Here is a 20,306-nt window from a genome sequence, read left to right as displayed (position 1 = left end):
TAGAAAGCTATCCCCTACGGAAACTATAGATACTTATTTGGCGGACTTGACCGAGACGGCTAGTCTGTTAGGAAAGTCAGACACGGACTTAATGGATGCCTTTGTCCGGGGATTGGATGACAATACTAGGCGACATGTTTTAATGAAACAGCCAACTGCGCTTAAAGAGGCGGTCTCATTTGCGCGATTAGCCAGGTCAGTCATTCCACAGTCTGTAGAAAGTTCGAATATGAAGCTGGCAATAGATACTTTGAGGGAGCAAATTGCCTCGCTCGCGGGGAAACTCACTCAACCAACATTACCGGTCAGTGCTTTTCAGTATCGCCAGAATCAACCTTGCCAGTTCCCCAGACGCCCTTATAGGCAAACAGCTCGTCCGTGGCAGCCGCCACAACCTCAGTTTCAGCAACAGTCGCATCCGGACCAAAACATTCAGCACGGACGTCCACCCCAGTCTAACCGGCCAAATTCAACCCCAGGAAGGACCATGTCACGGGCACGCCAGTGTTATCGCTGTGGAGGTGAGTATGATTTATCTCATTCTGATAGGTGTCCAGCACGAAATTCAAAGTGTCACTATTGTCAGAAGATAGGACATTTCCAACGTGTTTGTAATGCTCGAGGTCAGGCAGGAATATCACAGCGTGGATAGCAATTAAATTCACGACCGCACAAACAATGTTCTCACTGTATACAACAGACTTTTGGCCCCCCATATTTGCACTCGCAGGAGTTGCCAATTCCTATTTTATCAGGATATAGCCAGCCTCAAGCTCCTGGTTTACACGTCACTCCTAACAATGACAATAGGCATAGAATTCATGTCCTTTGGGGAGATCAGATAGTTTCTAGCATTGTGGATTCGGGTGCTGCTATTAGTGTTTTGACTCTTGGACTGTTCAATGACTCAGGTCTGTGGAAAGAATTCCCTATTCAGAAGTCCTATATGTTATCTCTTCAGGGCATAGGTTCAACCATATAGTGCCAGTGATAGGACAAGTTGAACTTCCTATAACTATTGGTGATTTTCGGATGACACAACATTTTCAAGTAGTTGCAGATTTAGCATCACCTATGTTTTTGGGAATTGATTTTTTGATACAGAAAAGTGCTATCTTGAATTTTCAATCGTGCACTTTAACCCTTCAAAACGGGTTAATAATAGTTCCTGTATGGGCAAATAGCAGCGAGCCCCCTTATTAATTGTTGTCAGTACAACCAGAATACATTCCGGTTCGCTCGTTGACGGATGTTACAATTCCCCCTCAGTCTGAAATTATTTTCCTCGTTGACGTGAAGTGTTCTCCATCTGACCAGATAGGTATATGTGAACCAAATCCCTTATTGGCAGAAACACATCAAGTTGCCTTGTTACGGCTACTCCAGGCAAAAGTGTGTACCAAATCATTAACACTAATGATCATGCTGTAGACATTCCAAAGGGCCACGAAGTTGCTCAGTTCACTTTTGTACCATCAGATGAAATTATGCCTGTGCAGTCACAGCACTCGTCTGATTCAGAACCACCTCTCTCTCAGTCAGAAGTAGACGCGAGATTACGTGACTTGAATATTGATTTGTCTGCAACCACTCTGTCACAGGAACAACAAATCAATAAACGTGATTTTCACAAGAGACCAGCCCCTTTGCAACCGTTACCAGTTCCAGGTAAATTGTTTGATCGCGTTCAAGCTGATTTCCAAGGACCATTGCCAATCACCAAAGCAGGACATCGGTATGTGTTTTTGTTAACGTGGGCATTTTCAAGATCGAGTGTGGCTATTCCTATTTGTTTGTTGGACGCTGCAGAGGTAGCCAAGACATTTTACTCCCAGTATATTTGTGTTTATGGAATCCCCAGAGTGTTATTGACTGATAACGGTAGTTCATTTACCAGAAAACTTTTTAATGCGGTATGTTCTATATTGGGGATCAAAGCATTGAAAACGAGCAGTTATCACCAACAAACCAATGGAGCTTGTGAAAGACTCAATTCATTTATGTGGCAGACATTGCGCATGTTTACCAATTAATCAGTCAAGTTCACATGTCACTCAGGTTATGAATTTACCTGATTATTTAGCAGTTTCGGAAGCGAAAGATCAGTATATTGAATTTTCTACCAGGGATTTTCAAACATGTTTTGGTGAACACGAAAAACATTGTCCAATTTTTCTTAGTCCCAAACCAAACACTGCACTCACCTGCGCAATTGCTTTGTTTAATCAGGACGCAACAGGAAATAATCCTTGTGTGATGTTAAATTTAGATTACACGGGCTTCGTTCGATGGCTCTCGAAATCGAACCAGGCCTTGTTCTTCTCAGTGGTACAAACTATCTTATATTAACTTGCAAGGGTCGCATTGAGAAGCGTCCAGCTTGTCAGATTTGTATATTCGAAATTCCTTGCCGCTGTGCGTTGAAACTGGATGAATTCGACATAGACATCAGAATTCATAACTGTGAGAAACAGTCAACAACTTCAAAATTATATCCACCCAATCTTCTACTCTTATCGGTATTTTTCAATTCGTCCGTACTAATACCTTTCCAAACTTTACAGCCTCTTTTAGAAGATTCTGCTTTCAAAATTCCATTCGGAAACAAGACAAAAGTTTCAAGTTGATTTACGCCATATTTCCCAGCGTATGAAAAAGGCACAAGTGATTTCGGATAATTTAATTGAAGATAAGGGGATAGATTCCCTTCCATCCTCTGCTTTGGATCAGTCGTTCAGCAACCCTTATCATTTAACGGCTAGTTTTGCCGCAGGTTTGTCCCTCTTTTCATTAATAATGGTTTTGTATTTATGGTTGAAAGTTCGACGTTTATTTTTTGCTTTAACCTTACTTACAGCAGGTTCTCCAACTAACGGTTTGACAGACTGGAAGGCATACCAGACAACCACCCCTCAGAATTATCCCAAACTTTCGTTTATGTCTTTGATTAAATCAACTATTTCAATGGATGTTTTCCTCATCATATCGACAGTATTTCTGGTGTTTGTTTTACTTCTTCGAAGAGTCAAGAAGTATAATCCACTGGTTGTCCTTAGTTTTACATTTAACGAATTCCTTTGCTTGCCATGAGATTATTCTCTCACAATTGTATCTCTGCCCCCGTGATCTTACGTTGTCTGCTGCAAATCCTTTAACCAACTTTCGTATTCAACGAATTTTCTTTACTCATTACTTGTTATTCGATAGTCCCAACTTGCTCATTCAGACCCCGACACAATCTATCTATGTCTCTGGGAAGATTGCTACCAGTTGTTTAAAGGCGTGGCAATTAAAGCGATTCCTCCCCACTACTACCAATGTTTTTATGGTTTTACAGCATTGTGGGGTTGCTTTTCCATTACCGATTAATTAAACTCTACACAAATGGGATATCCACTTACCCATTTTATGAATATTATTATCATATATTTGTCATTTTTGGTACCACTTTTTTTAAAGTGGGCATAAGCCGATTGAGTGATGTGTCTATAATGTTAGACTGTCTCCTTTTTAGACATTGTGGAAGAATTTGATCGTCACAAAAGGAATATCCATGGGATTTTATGGGATGATGTTAGTGGTCACGAGGTATTCTGTCGTGGGTATATAACACCACGGTAATTCTTTCTTCGACCCCGCTTTTCACTCTGCCGACGTTCGTTCATATTGGTGAGTCTTTTGATCTCTATTGTCTTGTCACTTCTCGCGTGATTCCCTTGTTGGACATTTTGTTCATTCTTAAAACTTCTCTTGGACAACTTTTTTTGTCTACAAGGCCACTTCTTGTATTTCCTTGCTACTATACTTCTATCATTCTATCTTTCATAATGCAGGCATTCAACGATGTCAATTTATTAAGATGGCTGTCGTGTGACGAAGTCTTGGTGACGGGTGACGTTATTCGCGTGACCTCAACCCTAGTAGCGGAAACCCCCGTCACGCGAACCACAATTCGCTGTGCGCGATATTTTCGGTTTCTCCCTTTTTGGAGAGTTGTATTGTATCTGGCAGGATTATCATCTTATACTGTCGAGCTACCTTTGATGGATGATATCGCTCTGGAGTAGGTGACGATTCTGTCAGAACACTTCGGGTCGCGCGAAAATGATCACATGGATTATGCGAGCACATGAGGCTTTGCCAGTATATCAAACATCCTTTGCCAATTTTATTGATTTTCTGGAAATGTAGTATGGTCATCCAGGATGTCATATCCTACAACAGGTAACGGGTGCGTGGGCATTTCATGGCCCTCAGGTGGTAAGTGTGGTAAGGAAAACGAAGGACCGATATGAGAGGTGGTTTCGACAGTCTCATTGTGTTCTTTGTCAAAAGCAAATTACTGACGAAGCGATGACGACGGTACGGCCTCTACCATGTTGCTTTGCAACTGTACATGCGGAATGCTCGCTCCGGTTTAGGGCAATGCCGTTGTGGTCCTTACCTGCGCCTGCCATGTATTGTGTGGCTTGTAACACGCCTTTATATGTGGGAGGCCGAGTCTCCTTACCGGCCCATCCCATGGCTGATTTACCACAGGTAAACGCATGCCTTCAGAGGCATCTAATGCTATGCCGTCCCGTGACTGTTCCTCAATGTTTGGGGACCAATTCACAACCCTCTATCACACAAAACGCACCAACGCCACCCCTTAAACACGCAGGTCCCACAGCCGTCCACTTCAAACACTCAGGCCTCACCAGCCCCAGCACAAAGGCATACGTCGCACCCATTTGGCCCTGATGATTTCTCATGTCGGATGTGCCACAATTGGATCTTCTCAATTTTATTCCATCTTGATTGTCTATTATCTGTCGTTTTCTCTTGCTTCCTCATTCTCACCAGTCGGAGGTATTACCCGAATATTCTTCGCGGGTGGCGCACGTTCACGGTTTCCCGTTGTCATTTTATAGTATAGTCTTTGACTATCGTGTAAGTTGAAATAAGATTTAGTAAGTGTATTTCACTATACGTATGTTTATAGACCTGTTCAAGGTTCAATGTATATACGACCGCCTCCGTGATGTAGAGGTTAGAGCGTCCGCCCGGAGAGCGGTAGGTCGCGGGTTCAATCCCCGGCCCCGTCATACCAAAAGACGTTAAAATATGGTACTTGTTGGTCCCTGCCTGGCGCTCGGCATTAATGGGTACAGCAAGAACTGGTCGGCTCGGAGTCAGTATAATGTGTCTGAGTGGGGTATTCATGCTTCACTGCGGCATGGTATCTCAGTGGGCTAGCACTATAAAACCAGCTTAAGTCTGGGCTCATACAAGCAGCCGCACATACACATACACACACATGCACGTCGTCATATGAGCGAAATATTCTCAAGCACGACGTTAAACCCAATTTCACCTCACCTCACCTCAATGTATATACAAAGGAACCAAACAAAATTCTTGTTCTATAGTCGATTTTTATCCGTGTTTCAATGTAGATTCTCAGTCCATGACATATTTATAAATGTTGTTCGTTTTTGCCTTTTTAAATGCAAAGCATTTACTGAATGTTGTGTAAGTTAGATGTTCTTACCCTCTTACATGTATTACAGGGTTAAAATAACATTTTATTCCTATTTATTGATGCAGGGTATCGGAGAATAATCATGTTATATATTGAACTCCAGTTGTTATACAGCACGACATCAACAGTCACGAATATTGATATTGTCTACTGTGATTTGTACACAGGTGGACACTTATTTGAGCGTGTCATGTTTAACATGTATTGATGTCGTATCCAATATATATTATAACCCTACTTATATTCGTGGTGGTTTAACACTACTCGTTTCAAGTGTTGTAGATTGATGGCTGGACCCCATTCAGACGGGAGGACAGATAAGCTCCTCCCCAACTGTCGTTTGGTCTACGCAACATCGATAATCTGGCTCCACACTTATACTGTTCCCGGCGAACGCTCTCACACGGGATGGGACGCTGAACATCACGCCTCTCACGAAGGCTGCCCATTGGCGATCAATATTGCAGTCCTCTACGATGATTCCCTGCCTACCTGTTGGGAAAGCAATAGGGTTCCTCTTAGCGAAAGCCAAGTGACACACATTCGCAGTGTGCAGAACATTTCGTCTCTTCACTTGGATGCATAAGCCAAGAACTATGCTGTGCGATCCGATCAGGCCTTGTGTTTGGAAATTGACTTTGTGGTGGCCTCGCACATAGAGTATTGTGTTCAGTGCATAATGAATGACAATCGGAACATGACTCTTTCCGTAGACATTTGCCAGTTTATTCGATGGACCGGGACAGATGAACTTTTTGTGAATGGTGGTGCCATATTTGGCCATATCAGTGACATTTTAACATTTCGTACTGATTTTAATTGAGTGTTGTGTTTTCATCTTATAATATGATGTATGATGTATATGCTTTGTAGTTACCCGAAGTAACATAGGATTCCTCTCTTATTCTTTGGCAATAATCACCATGTCTACGAATTTTCTTACTTAATTAGTGGGTTTGACATGACTTGTCACTTCTTATCAGAAATTACCGATCCTATTTTGCTTCGATGGTGTATGTTGTGTTTAAGTTGTAACCTATCCGACCGGCCCTCATGTTTACTTTACCCGAGCTGTGGGCAGCTCTTGTCCACAGGCGGAGGATGTTATAAGGTAAAAAATGCATCCTAAATTAGTAAGAGAATAACATCAGATTTGCAGTTTGGCTCATGATGGATAACGTCTAGACGCTGGGAGGAGACAAAGTCTAAGAGAATGACGTTTAGTCGTAAGTTAGAAATATATACGTCGCTTGAGACAGAACCCAATAATAGATCAATAAAAATTGGGGGAGTTACCGAACTGTATTTACCGATAATGTTCCAATCATAATATTCATGAGTGCTTGGATGGATATAGGATTAACGAATCAAAACGATGGGTTGAAACAGGTGATCGGGATCAGGCCAGGCTCGAACCATATAAAAAGATAGGTTTGGCACTGAGCGAGAGGTGCGCGCTTTTTTAAAAGTGACCGAAGCCAGTCCACGTCACTCAGTTGCCTGTGTGGTACGAGCCTATCCTGTCTGTTGATGAAGTTGTAGTTTAGAGATGGACTGAGACAGAGTATAAACTATGTGAGTATAAACTTGGTGTTGCGTTTTTATCTATGAATGTATGTGTGCCAGTACATGAATGTTATGTGGCTAGTTGGGAGTCACGGTCGTCCGACCCCTCACTCCTTGACTTAGCAACCGGCAACGGACCAAGCGAGTGGAGCGCCAGAGCTACCATCTCCCCGAACAATGTGGAACGACCATAATTAACAGCTAACTGGGGTAGGGTTGACTGAAGCCCAAACCCCAGTTACGACACTTCTCAACCTGCAAGAATAAGTGTGGTTTATTGTTGTAAAACAACATAAATTCATAAAACACTGAGTTTCAACGTATAAACCATCTAAATCAAGTAATTTTTAATGTCAGCTTTTTTTTTCATTACACAGTAAGTACGGTAAAATACCACGGATTTGAACAAAAGACAATGCCATCGTAAGCAGAACCATATAAGGCAAATTATCCTCAGTCTGGTATGGTGGCCGAGAAGGGACATTGCATTCTTGCCATTAATTACCATGCAAGAAAGTGATAACCCGAGACGAGAAAGCGATAGCGCTATCAAATAGTGGCCTTCGGGAAAAGGTGGGCGTATCCTTCCCCACATGACACCCGTCACAAAAACGTGCAAAAGCAGCAAGTCAGTTGTTCAACTGAAAAAGCCCACGGGAATATTATGACACGGGTTCAAAAAGGGAAACATAGCCATATACCATAAGTTTACAAAAAGCCGCAAGTCGTGATATCGTGCTCAGACTAACACTCAGACGCCTGGCAACAGAAGATTGGTAATCTCCAGCGTGCATTCTTTCAATGGCGATGTTCGGTGTCGCAGCGTCACTACGTGGCGTAGTGATTTGACCTTGAAACTCCTTCAAAACGAATGCCGATTTCCGAAAGTGATCTGGATTTTTATAGCCAGACAGTGCATGCTCTTTGCTGCACAATTTCAACTGGAAGGTGATTTCTGTTGCGTTGTGGCGATGCCTATTTAATCCTTGTAAAAAATCTCATCAAAATCAACATTTTCAGGTAAAGTCGAGTTTTTACTTGTGCAATTGTGTAAAATCATGTTATCTACACTTTGGTTATATAATTTGACGATTGTTTGAACACAATAGGTAATTAATAAAAAAAGTTTTGAAACAAACACCTGTGCGTTTCTGTTTCTTTTTGGGATAGTAAATTTACTTTTTTCGCTCTTATTTACAACTGGCTGTGTGGGCAGCAAAACTGGAGGAAAGCATTGAAGGACATTCACTGAGCTTTATCTGTTGGCTTGACTGTCCGATTACTCCAAAAGTTAGCGAATTACCATGAGCTGGCGCCCCTTCGTGCGATATGGGATTATTAGCCTACATGGAAATAACACACATTCAGAGTTGCACAGTAGCGGTGGAAAGAGAATGGCAGTTACAATCATATGTATTACCAAAACATACCATGGTTCGTAGAATCCCTGCAGAATGTGACGACCTTTGGGATGTGGTAGGTCCCAGTCGTACTAGAACGTTTGTCTTATCACACCAGCCCATGATAGATGGCAGGTTTTATTTTCAGATGGATCACGGAAAATAGAAACGACAGATAAAGAGATACAAGAGTAACTTTGATGAAACTTGGAAGACGAACAAAACTATCTAATGCAGTAAAATTGATGAAATTAGTGACTGGGATGATACGAGTCCGCATTTGTGATCCGGATGTAACTGAATAAGTTACATACGATTTGTATAAATAGAAGCGAAAAAACCCTTTCCACATTCAGAAGAAATCTCTGCCAATATCATGAGTATATATTTGTTTCAGCAGTATTACAGCAGAACGGCGTTGTTTGTAAACAAATCGAGTTTTCGACATGTAAGTACTATCAAGTAATTTCTTAGCTACTACTAAATGTAATAACATGTGGCCTGTCAATAATCGAGACTGGACCAGGCGCATTAAAACGAGTCACCTTTTCTGAGAATCCAATCAACATTACCTCGTTCGAGATGCGTAGGTTGCAAGGACCCATTCTGACTGCATTCACTGTGTATAGAACAACAGATGTTCTAAAAGATTACAAGTATATAAAACATAAATTGATAAAGTCTTAAAACATCTGATTATAACTGACATATGTCTTGTGTCATGCATGGTCACGGTGACACTATTTAATCATTTTATAAAGGTAAACAGAAGGACCTTGACTGAAGAACACGCTGGCGTTATATAAAAAAGACACAGTTCAGTATTGTCAGTATCTTCAAACAGCAACGCAGGAGTACGATACATGTAGTTTGTCTTCACGTTTTACCCATATGAAGAGAGTGAGTTTAGATTTACGCCGCACTCAGCAATATTCCAGCTATATGGCGGCGGTCTGTAAATAATCGAGTCTGGACCAGACAAACCAGTGATCAACAGCATGAGCATCGATCTATGTGTCAACCGATGACATGTGTCAACCAAGTCACTGAGCTTGTCCACCCGATCCCGTTAGTCGCCTCTTACGACAAGCATTTGTTACTGAAGACATATTCTAACCCGGATCTTCACGGGTCCAATCAATTCTCAGTTTTAGGTTTCCATGGTTTGTGTATTGCTTGGTGTTCCACTCATTCCAGCTATTTGAGGCAAGTCTGTGACTTATCGAGTAATGACCAGACAAACCAGTGATTGACATCATCAGCATCTATTTACCAAATTGGGATGTGATATCGTGCCATGAACCATGTTACCTCTTTCATCACAGCTGGGCCTGGGGACCTACATTCTTACCTGGACAAAGTAGATCTGGTGACTTGATTGATTGGTATGGTATTGTGTTCCACTAACGGTCTTAAGTTTGAACCATACCAGTCCTCACAGTGTTCACCAAAGTGGTAAACGTGAGAATGTATCACTTTGGGCTTTCCCCACATATTGGGCGCCATGACAAAATACTCTGAAAAGCGACGTTAAATCCTACTGGCTCATTACATCCAACACTCTTACAATATTTTTGAATGTGTTTTCAGGTGTTCCCAGCGGGGAATCTCCTACAACCTTCAGTTGTTCTAAGATTTTGGTTGTTTGTTGTTCAACAAATGACAGGTTTCGGCGCCTTACTGGAAATCAGACAATCCAGTGATCAACAGCAAGACCATCGACCTACACGATACGATGACATGTGTCAACCAACTCAGCGAGCCTGACTACCCGATCCCGTTAGTTGCCTCTTATGACAAGCATGGGTTACTGAAGACCAAACAAACAAACATAACATAATGGAAATATGATAATGATGAATGGTGGATCCAATCTGATGTTCCAGCAGCAACAATGATTCTGAAGTTGGCTCTGTTCGTCCCTCTGGTATGTGTCACCTTTTCAGCGCCAATAAAAGGTAAATACGCTTAAAGTGATGTCAGCTCGAAGGATTGTGGGATATTTTGCTTGAATTGTTACTGTCTCAGACAAGGACCGAGTTCAGTTCTGATGAAACATCAGTTTGAAGAAAACATTTCATTCCTTGATCGTTGGGGCGTTTGCAAATGAAAGTGGTAAACACAGACATACTTACCTATCTATCTTCAAAGTATCAGGACATATTGACAAAAATGAAAACAAACGTCATCTGAAAGTTTCTGACAAAATATGCTGAACTTTTTTATTGATCGACGTAATTGTTTTGGGTTTGTGTGGGTGTTTTCATTTCAAAACCTTTTAGGTACGATCGAACATGCCCTTTTAGCATGGATTTCTTAAGGATGTGAGATGAAGTTTGTCGTTTCTATTTGATACATATCTAAACCTTGTTATCAAATATGTCTTAAGGGGAAATCATGCATGCATTTACAGACAATTAGCCATGTAATTTACATAAATGCAATAAAACGCATGTGCTTGTATAGGCCATATAATTTCAAAAGATTAAAACATGTAACATAAAGAAACTGCTTAGTAAACAAGTTCAGGCGGTGGGAGTAGTGTGATAAACAAGTTCAGGAGGTGGGAGTAGTGTGATAGACAAGTTCAAGCGGTGGGAGTAGTGTGATAAACACGTTCAGGCTGTGGGAGTAGTGTGATAAACAAGTTTAGGCTGTGGGAGTAGTGTGATAAACACGTTCAGGCTGTGGGAGAAGTGTGATAAACAAGTTCAGGCGGTGGGAGTAGTGTGATACACAAGTTCAGGCGGTGGGAGTAGTGTGATAAACAAGTTCAGGCGGTGGGAGTAGTGTGATAAACAAGTTCAGGCAGAGTTGGTAGCTTAGTAAACAAGTTCAGGCGGTGGGTTGAGACAGGAAGTCCTTTTTGCTATTATATGTTGCCCAAGCCTTCCAATGTATATATTTCAGTTTCATTTCACAGTACAAACCGGCACCCCGTTTCTGGAATTGCTTAAGAATCTTTCCATAGTTGATCCCGGCCTTGCTTCTATTAGACCAGGTATCTTTCTTCCATTCATAAAAACATAAACACATACTTGGCTGAAATGCAATATGCATCTCGTGGGTACATATCTGCAAGCCTTACAGATGTCATGAAAAAACACTTTTTTTTTGTTCCGTTAGGTTATTGTTTAACACCACTCTAAGTAAGGCCCGATTGTATGACTTGGGAATAATCGGGTCTGGAATTTGTCAAACCAGTGACCGATATTATGAGCAACAGTCCAGCCAATTGAGGTAGAATAACACGATAACGATCAAGCCTTCAAAAGTGACCATGCGAACCTATACCGTCCAGCATAGGTGGTTGTTGAATTCCACTGCACCTTTCGACTCCCAATAGCGCTGCACAGGGACAGTGTAGCACGTTGTTTCTTGTCTGCCACTTTTGCGATAGTGAAAGGTCTAAATCGTCATAATCACTACCAACCATGTGTTAACACTGTTTATCTGTTAGATATCCACCGACGTTATTAACGTATTCAACTGTATTTCAACATAGCCACCGACACACAATGGGTGCTTCCCTGTTGTATTGCCGGCTGCTCCATTGATCTTTTGCCTCCGTTAGATCTTTGTGGTGCTGCCGGCTGTGGTGAGCGTTTACCGACAGGGGTACTTACTCAACTTACAGACACAGGTACCATACTTGGCTGAAATAAAACATGTAGTTCCTGGGTTCATATCTGACAATATAAACCTTACGGATGCAATAAAAACTGGTGTATTTGTTTGTTTATTGTTTAACGCAATCCTGAACAATTGTCCACTTATGAAACAACGGCCTTTAAATAATCAAGTCTGTACACAATCTGATATTGTTAGAAAACGATTTACACCATCCAGGTAGGGAGACAAGCAGTCAACCAGATCAGCCAGTCTGACAACACAAACACTAAGATCATCTCTTCTGACCAACGACCCGTGAAGGTCCGGGATAGAATATTCTTCAGTAACCCCTGCTTGTCGTAAGAGGCGACGAACGGATCGGGTGGTCAGGCTCGCTGACAACTGACTTGGTTGACACATTTCATCGTATCCCAGTTACGTAGATCGATGCTTATGCTGTTGATTACTGGATTGTTTGGTTCCCGTCTCGAATATTTACAGATCGCCTCCATATAGCTGGAATATTGCTGAGTGCGGTGTAAAACTAAACTCACTCACTCTTCTCGACCAACATATCTGGCGACCAATTCTGAATGCGGGATATTCTGCTCTCCTGGTGCACCTGTACACATAGTGGTTAAATTACATTATAACATTCAACTGCCAACAGTTCATATCATTACCTGAGGTTTATTGTCTGCCAAGTTGGAGAAGAGTGAACAACAGTGAAAGATCTATATTGTGAAAATTTCTACATATCTTCACTCACTCCATAAATATGTTCATTGTTTTAATTTACAGGAATTCCTTTCCACTATTACATGCCATACTTCTAACATTCAAATGTGTTAAAATTCATTTCCCAAATCAAGACGACATTAACATTGCCGAAGAATTTGCCTACATTGGATCCTTCTGTTTTTCACCGTTTCCCCTAATTAAATATTTGTATTGTTTCACAGAAAAATATAGTGAAATACGAGTGAACAGAAGATGAAGCCATCGTTATCAAAACACAATTTGACAACGTTTAGCCTCCTCAGTGTGACAATTTCAGAGATTTTTACAGAGCCAATAGATGATTTACAATATTACAATGTAACTCCACATCGTCTATACTTCAGCCATACCGTGACGAGAACAATGTGTACCTTCATTTTAAAACTAAAACACCTGTCGTCAATGGACAGTAAAACAACTGTGTACAGTATCATAGAATCTGACTTCATGGCATCATGTTATAGTAACACCATATGACCATCGGAAACGATGCAAATGCTGGAGGAAAACACAGAAGAACCGTCACTGAGCTCCGACTGCTTCAAAAGAGGGCGTTTTACCATCCCGTGTGCCCCTTCATGCCATACGGACTATGAGCCTGCGTTGCAACGCCAGGTAGACAGGGTAGCACTGCAACGGCGGAAGGAGAATGTGGTACATTCATATTTATTATCAAAACACATACTATGGTTCGTCAGTCTAAGTAAACTTTGGCTCAGTATTCTTCGTTACACTGCTATACTGAGTCTAACAAAACCTAGTAGAAGGTCGCGTCAGCTAACCTTTGAGCGACCTATGACCGTGCAATCAAACGCGAGACGGATGAACGGATTTAACCAATCAGACAACGACTACTTGTTAGGGTTCGGCGGGACTTACAAAATGTTTTTTTTATTTTTTCTTCCCTGGTCGCTGACACTGATCTATCAACCAACGAAAAGCCGCATAAAACACAGATATTTGACCTGCAGTATATGCACTTCTGGGTTTTTAATGACATGGTTACTATTTGCTTATATTTTCGCAAGATGACATCCTTGAATATTGACAAAAACGCTATTTTCAGCGACTGGTATACTCATTGCGTGTATCACTCGGAAGCGATCGTGCGGAAAATAGCAATCGGAATTGTTCGAGTTTTTGAGGTAAAGGTCCAAACGGTATGTGGGAATGTTAACTTTCGCGATTTGGTAAGCTGTGTTCTGATTGGTCAGTCCAAATGGGTAGCTGAAGCGACCTTCTACTAGGTTTTGTTAGACTGAGTATAGCAGTGTAACGAATAATACTGAGCCTAAGTTTACTTAGACTGTATAGTTCGTAGAATTCATGCAGCATGTGATGACCATTGGGGTTGTTGAGTCCTACGAGACAGTTTGTCAATTTGCTCGAGACCTTGGCTGATGACTGCCCTTGCTTTCGGATGAATCCTGGAAAATCAAAGCAAAAAAGTAATGATGTGGATGACACTTGTGACCGGTGTAAAACCTTGGAGCTAACATTAATCGCAGGCTCTTTCAGTGTTGTCACAACCCCTAGTGTGCAGAACACAACCCTGTGCACGTAAAAGAACCCACTCATCCGATGGTAGGTGACCAGATGGTGGACACACGAACACGTACAAACACCTAGTTGCGTGCAGTATCATTGGACAAAACATTGTGGCTATGTGTCCCAGTTCACCCAGCTGCAAACGGGTACCTTGTGAGGATGAGGCTGTGTGATAACCCGGTGCACCTAACAGGCTGCATGAGTTAAATATTCCCCAGGGAGCTGAGTTTGTTAAAGAAATAGAATGCCAGAAAAAATGACATCCGTTGATCAATGGAATACTCCAGCGCCTTGCTTGAGCATGCGCTTGTTGCGCGGATGTGTGTGCTCTATAAATACCCTTTAAAATAATAGTAAGCGTACATTTTTGTGTGAGTGCTAACAAATTGTTTCTTAGTGCTGAATACAAAAATGTATACTGTAACGTCCAGCACATGGCCTGTAAATACTTGAGGCTGGACCAGACAAAGTAACCTTTTCTGGAATATTATGAACATACTTACCGTCCTCGACAAGCGTAGGTTGCACAGACCTATTCTGACCCAGAGCTTCCATGGGGTTTCATTGACTTTGTTTCCCTAGCATGATGACGTACCTTCAGTTTCCGGTGATCTCCAGCCCGTTTTTTCATATTGTATTGTCCATAAAGGTTGTCGAATTTTACAGTTACATGCTAGTTTTAATTCTCTATCTGTGGAAATCTAGTTATTGTACTGCCCTTCGTTGGCAGGTTTTTACAATAATTAATTAATTGTGTCTATTATGAATTTATAACTTTTAAGTCACGATATGGCTGAAATATTGCCAGTGTGACTATAAATTTTAACTCACTCATTCGCTCACTCACTCACTCACTCATTGACTTAAAGATCACACGTTCTTTGATTTAAACCTTTTCTTCAAACCGCTAATAATAACTAACAGATAACATGTGTCATGCACAGTCGGGGTGACACTATCTGATTATTTCAAAAGGGTAAACAGAAAGACCTTGACAGAAATAAATACTGGTCGTATATAAGGAACACACAGTTCAGATTTCTCTGTATCTTGAACTAGCGTCTGAAGACAACGTACATGTAAGTTTCCTGTTAATGTGAACCTATCCATGTTAGCGAATATTTGCTTCTCAGACAACGGAGATGTATTACAGCTGTGTAGTGTATTTTGTCACATGTTCCCATCGTGTTGTGCTCAATGTATACTGTGAATGAAAAGTAAAGCGCCTCTCAGTATATTTTGACAATATAGGTTGTCTCATAGGAAACCTTTCAAGAAAAACCCCAACTATCATAATTTGGTTTAGTACTTTTAGTTTAAAAACAAAACCATTATGGAAATTATCTTTTATTTTAAACAGGATATATGTGCTTTTGGAAAACATGCATTTTGTTTTCCTCAAAAAGGTTACCTTTTTTTGAAAAGTGAAAATCAGAAATGACTGTAATATGGTAACATGATTGTCATTTTTGACAAGTGAAACCTAAGTTTAATAGTGTTGTATAAGCAGAATAGGAAGAGTTATTTTGCTTTAAAAAGCAGTGCCATCATATCTTTAACTATATTTCCTTTAATGGTAACTACAAATGTTTATGATATCAGTTACCAGATGAACCTTCTCTAACTATGGATTGGCCTTCCCAATTATTTTAGCCTAACATTTCCACAGCTTCACATCTTAGTTTTGAAAGAGGCTGGCGTATATATTCAAGCTTAACACAAACAAGGAGAAACAATATGGCTGAGTGCGACATTATGCCACAAAGTAAAAGTACTGATATGTTGCTAAAATACAGATATTACTATCTCAACTCAACAAAGGTAGAGAGCCTCTGCCCGGAGTGGAAATGTCGATCCAGGGCCCCATTACATTACAAAATGTTCAGAACGGATACTGTTGTTTTCCTATGCTCAAAACTAATGGCATGACAAGAAGACAGTCTGTGTGTTTTTAAACAGTAAAGTACCTCCGTGGTCTAGCAATATAACCACATTAAAATCTTGACATGTACAGACAGCCACACGGACGCAAACACATGTGAGAGGTACTGTAAACACACAGGGTCTGTTCCATCCATTTATCGATACCCTTTATTCATTCACAATTATCTGGCCTCACACATAAATGTCGTTTTCTGATTGGCTGAGCGCTCTTCTATTATTTACAATGTACCCCGCTTACAAGCGAGTAACATTTTCTATGTACCCCGCTGGGAATGCCGAACTCATTTGGTACTTCGTAGTAGTAATTCTTTAGCTCGAATAACATCGTATGATGTACGGAAATTACCGAAGTTTTGCGAATGCAAATCGATGGAAGGGAGATATCTCTAAATTTGTTTTTCTTGTCGTCTGGTACGCCATACCACGATCCGATACCCGTACTTCAAACAGTTCAAAATTTGAGGTGTTCGGTAAGATAAATACGTTGTTCACTGGTCCCTCGGGGCCGATGGGTTGAAGGGCGAGGGGAACATAAAGAAACATCGGGGGTACATCAGCCCATGTCCCCCTCGAGACCAGTGAACAACTTATCGATGCTGAATTGACGTCATCATTACCATCCTGTCTCAGTTACATCTGAAATAATTTTCTTCGCCCATCGGTATTATTTGGCTTGGCAGCAAAACGTCATTAATTTCGATAAAGTCTCAGTTAATCACAATGTAATTTAGATGTAATAGATTAGGTGATGAAGCATGATCTGATCTAGTGTTTCAGCAGCACAATGATTCTGAAGTTGGCTCTGTTCGTCACGCTGGTATGTGTCACCTTTTCAGGACCAGTACCACCAAGTAAGTAAACTTAAACTATTGTCACTCTCAGTAACAAATCTTGGAAATTCCTAGTTTGCAAGTATACATGTATATGAAATTTTGTGGTTTAAGAGGTTATATGACAATTGCAGGAAGAACACAAAATTGACCCTACATTAATTGTGTTTGACATACCTCTAAATTCTTTTATTCATCATGTTTTGCATTACGTTATGCAATATAACAAGCGCTGATCTCAATGAACATTACTGGTTACGTACTGTTACAAACGCATGGAGTGTAAATATGCATGTAAACACCCATCGTGCCAACTAGGCATGTCTAAACGTCGTCCCAATATATTCATAACACAGTGGCATAACCATTTTATGAATATATTTAACAAGAATGATGACTTAGTTCACGATGAACGTGTGGGTTTAGACATAGGCGAATGTTTTGATGACATGACTCTCAGATTGCTGAAGATGAAGTTGACGAAGCAGTTAAGGGTTTGAAATGTAACAAATCGACAGGTACTCACAAGGTATTACAGACTTCCTTTGATTTGGTAATAGTATTCAATGTCATATTTGATCCTCACTTCCAGGAAGAATGGTTGGTGGAAATCATTTTTCCCTTTCATAAAAAGAGGGGTATTCGTTCTCCTAACGATTTCCGAGGAATTACCATTTTAAGCATCTTTAGTAAAATATATGTGTATTTTGAATAGACGTCGTACTTTGTGGACTAATGCCTATGAAAATCTTATGGAATCACAGGCCGGATTTCGTCAGGGATACTCTACCATTGACAATATATTTATTTCTCAATCAGTGATTCAACGGTATGGATCAAAGAAAAGGGGAAAACTATTTGTAGTTTTCTCAAAAGCTTTCAAACTAGTGAATAGGTCTAAATTATGGATGGTTTTGATGAGGAATGGGTTTTCTCCATAAGTGTTAAACGGAGTACAAGCCGTATACAATCGAGAACGTTCATGTGTTATGTGTCATGTTAATATGTATTTGGATATGTTTGACTGTGATTTGGGTGTACAACAGGCTTGCGTCTTTAGCCCATATCTGTTCTCTATCTTTATCAATGAATTAGCACAGGAAATTGAACCCACGTACACCTGGTATCTAGTTTCATACAGAGATGATTGAGCTGTTCATATTATTGTTATTTTAATATCTGACACAATCTTTGGTCTCTAGAAAAGAATAGACATTTTAGAATCATATTGCAATAATTACAAGTTAACAGTTCATCTGGACAAGATTAAAGTGGTTGTTTTCAAATATAGGGGTATTCCCTCGAGAAGAGAAAATGGAATTATGGAGAAAAATGACTCGAGTGCGTGCCATTATAAAAATATTTGTATATTAGTTTTTCTAAAACACCATCGTGGGATAAACATACCAAAAGTTCGGCTTCTCAGGCTAGAAAAGTTCGGTTAAGGATATTACATAGCTTTTTGCCAAAGGTACCTTTGGAACGGAATTATAAATCAAACGATTAACAATCGCAAAATTCCGCGTGGCCATGGCGCTGTTTCGTTGTAGTTTATTTGGACTCAAAATAGAAACAGGCAGATCATGTTAATATTCCTGTAGATAAGAGGGTGTGCACTTTATGTATTGAAGGCTACATTGAAGATGAATATCATGTTTTGATGGTTTGTATCCGATATAAAACACTGCGTGAGAAGTACACACCTACTAAATGTATATCATACCCTACGCATAACAAACATTATATGCTTTGGGCATCAGCAGATGTTAATGTATTTAGAAATCTGGCCATGTATATATATTACGCAAATTGCTTCAGAATAACTTGTTGAGTTATTATCATTCCATATAGATATATTGTCATGCTGACTGGCAACCTGTATGAACATGGGCGGTAGGCCTACACCTATAGGCATGTCTCAGTGGACTTCAAAAGTTGATAAAAACAAAAAACAGGTCCAAACTTGTCAGGGCAGCCTAGTGGTTAAAGCGTTTGTTCTACGAATTGAATTCGATTAGGACAGTGTGTAAAGGCCATTTCTGATGTCCCCGGCTAGAATATTTCTAAAAGCGGCATAAAACCTTACTCATTCACGTTTCACTTTCTTAAAATGGTTAAAATACCAAGCGATATTAATGCAGATGTACACGTGGTTGTTAAATTTCAGTTGCTGCTATATATAGCCCATTTTGATATTGTACCGTTAAAGATAGAAATAGTGTTTTATGGTTATATGCTAGTTTTAAGTATAAATCTGTGATACACTGGTTATTTTACTGTCCTTCGCAGACAGGTAAGTATATGAGTTTGTTTTATGTCATGCATACATTTACAATTTTACAACTTTTATAGTCACGATTTGGCTGAGATACTGGCGATGTGACTTTAAATTTTAACTCACTCACTCACTCTAAAAGCGGCATAAACCCTTACTCATTCACGTTTCACTTTGCTAAATTGGCAAAATACCAAGCGATATTAGTGCAAATGTACATGTGGTTGTTAAATTTCATTTCACTTTTCAACTGTCAATATCGATATACAAGGATATAGTGACACATAGTCTCTTGTGTGCCGTACTGGAGAAAGTGAAAGTTCTAAATCGTCTGACTCATCACGAACCATATGTTAAATTCACAGTAACCACCTTTGTCCTGTTTAACATCCACCAAACCTTCCAATGTATTTCATCAGATGATCTAAAACGGCCGCCGAACAATCTGTTGGAAAGAATACACTGTTATCCTCCCGAGTGCTTCACCGTAGGACCTGTCACAGCCTCCCAAAAGAATGTGAATCCCTGTGGTGACGGCGGTTGTGTTGATCCTGCCCTGGAACAGGCTCTTCTTAATGCCATACTCGGCTGAAACAAAAAACGTCATGCCGCGGGTGCATATCTGATCATGTATACTTTACAGATGGCATAAAAACATTTATGCGTGTTGTCGACTGTATTTGTAATCCTCTTTATGAGTATCTGTACACCAAGATGTGTATAATAATAAGAAGAACTAGGATTGCCTCCTGGGCAATACTGACGGTGTTCAGACTTCCCGCACAGTTCCCGCGGCCACCTTACTTATACTGTTTCTTTGGACACAA

The 20,306-nt window shown here is 40.4% G+C and overlaps 1 protein-coding gene across 3 annotated transcripts in view; it reads left to right on the top strand.

Moving 5' to 3' along the window:
• LOC124272564 overlaps positions 1-20,306 on the top strand; it is a 71,451-nt gene that overhangs the window by 35,351 nt on the left and 15,794 nt on the right. Inside the window, exon 1 of one of the 3 annotated variants that reach the window (XR_006897353.1) lies at positions 9,318-9,355. The exons of 1 other annotated variant lie outside the window; for it this stretch is intronic. The gene's annotated coding sequence lies outside the window, so the exon portion shown is untranslated. Of the gene's footprint in view, positions 1-9,317; positions 9,356-11,448; positions 11,492-20,306 lie in introns of those variants that run through there. One more of the 3 variants, XR_006897352.1, reaches the window with a different exon arrangement.

Source organism: Haliotis rubra, unplaced genomic scaffold, assembly GCF_003918875.1.
Source record: "Haliotis rubra isolate DU_JTF1 unplaced genomic scaffold, ASM391887v1 Scf1701, whole genome shotgun sequence".
Lineage (NCBI taxonomy): Eukaryota > Metazoa > Mollusca > Gastropoda > Lepetellida > Haliotidae > Haliotis > Haliotis rubra.
Note: the sequence above shows the minus strand (reverse complement) of the source record. Positions and strands in the feature narration are given on the sequence as shown.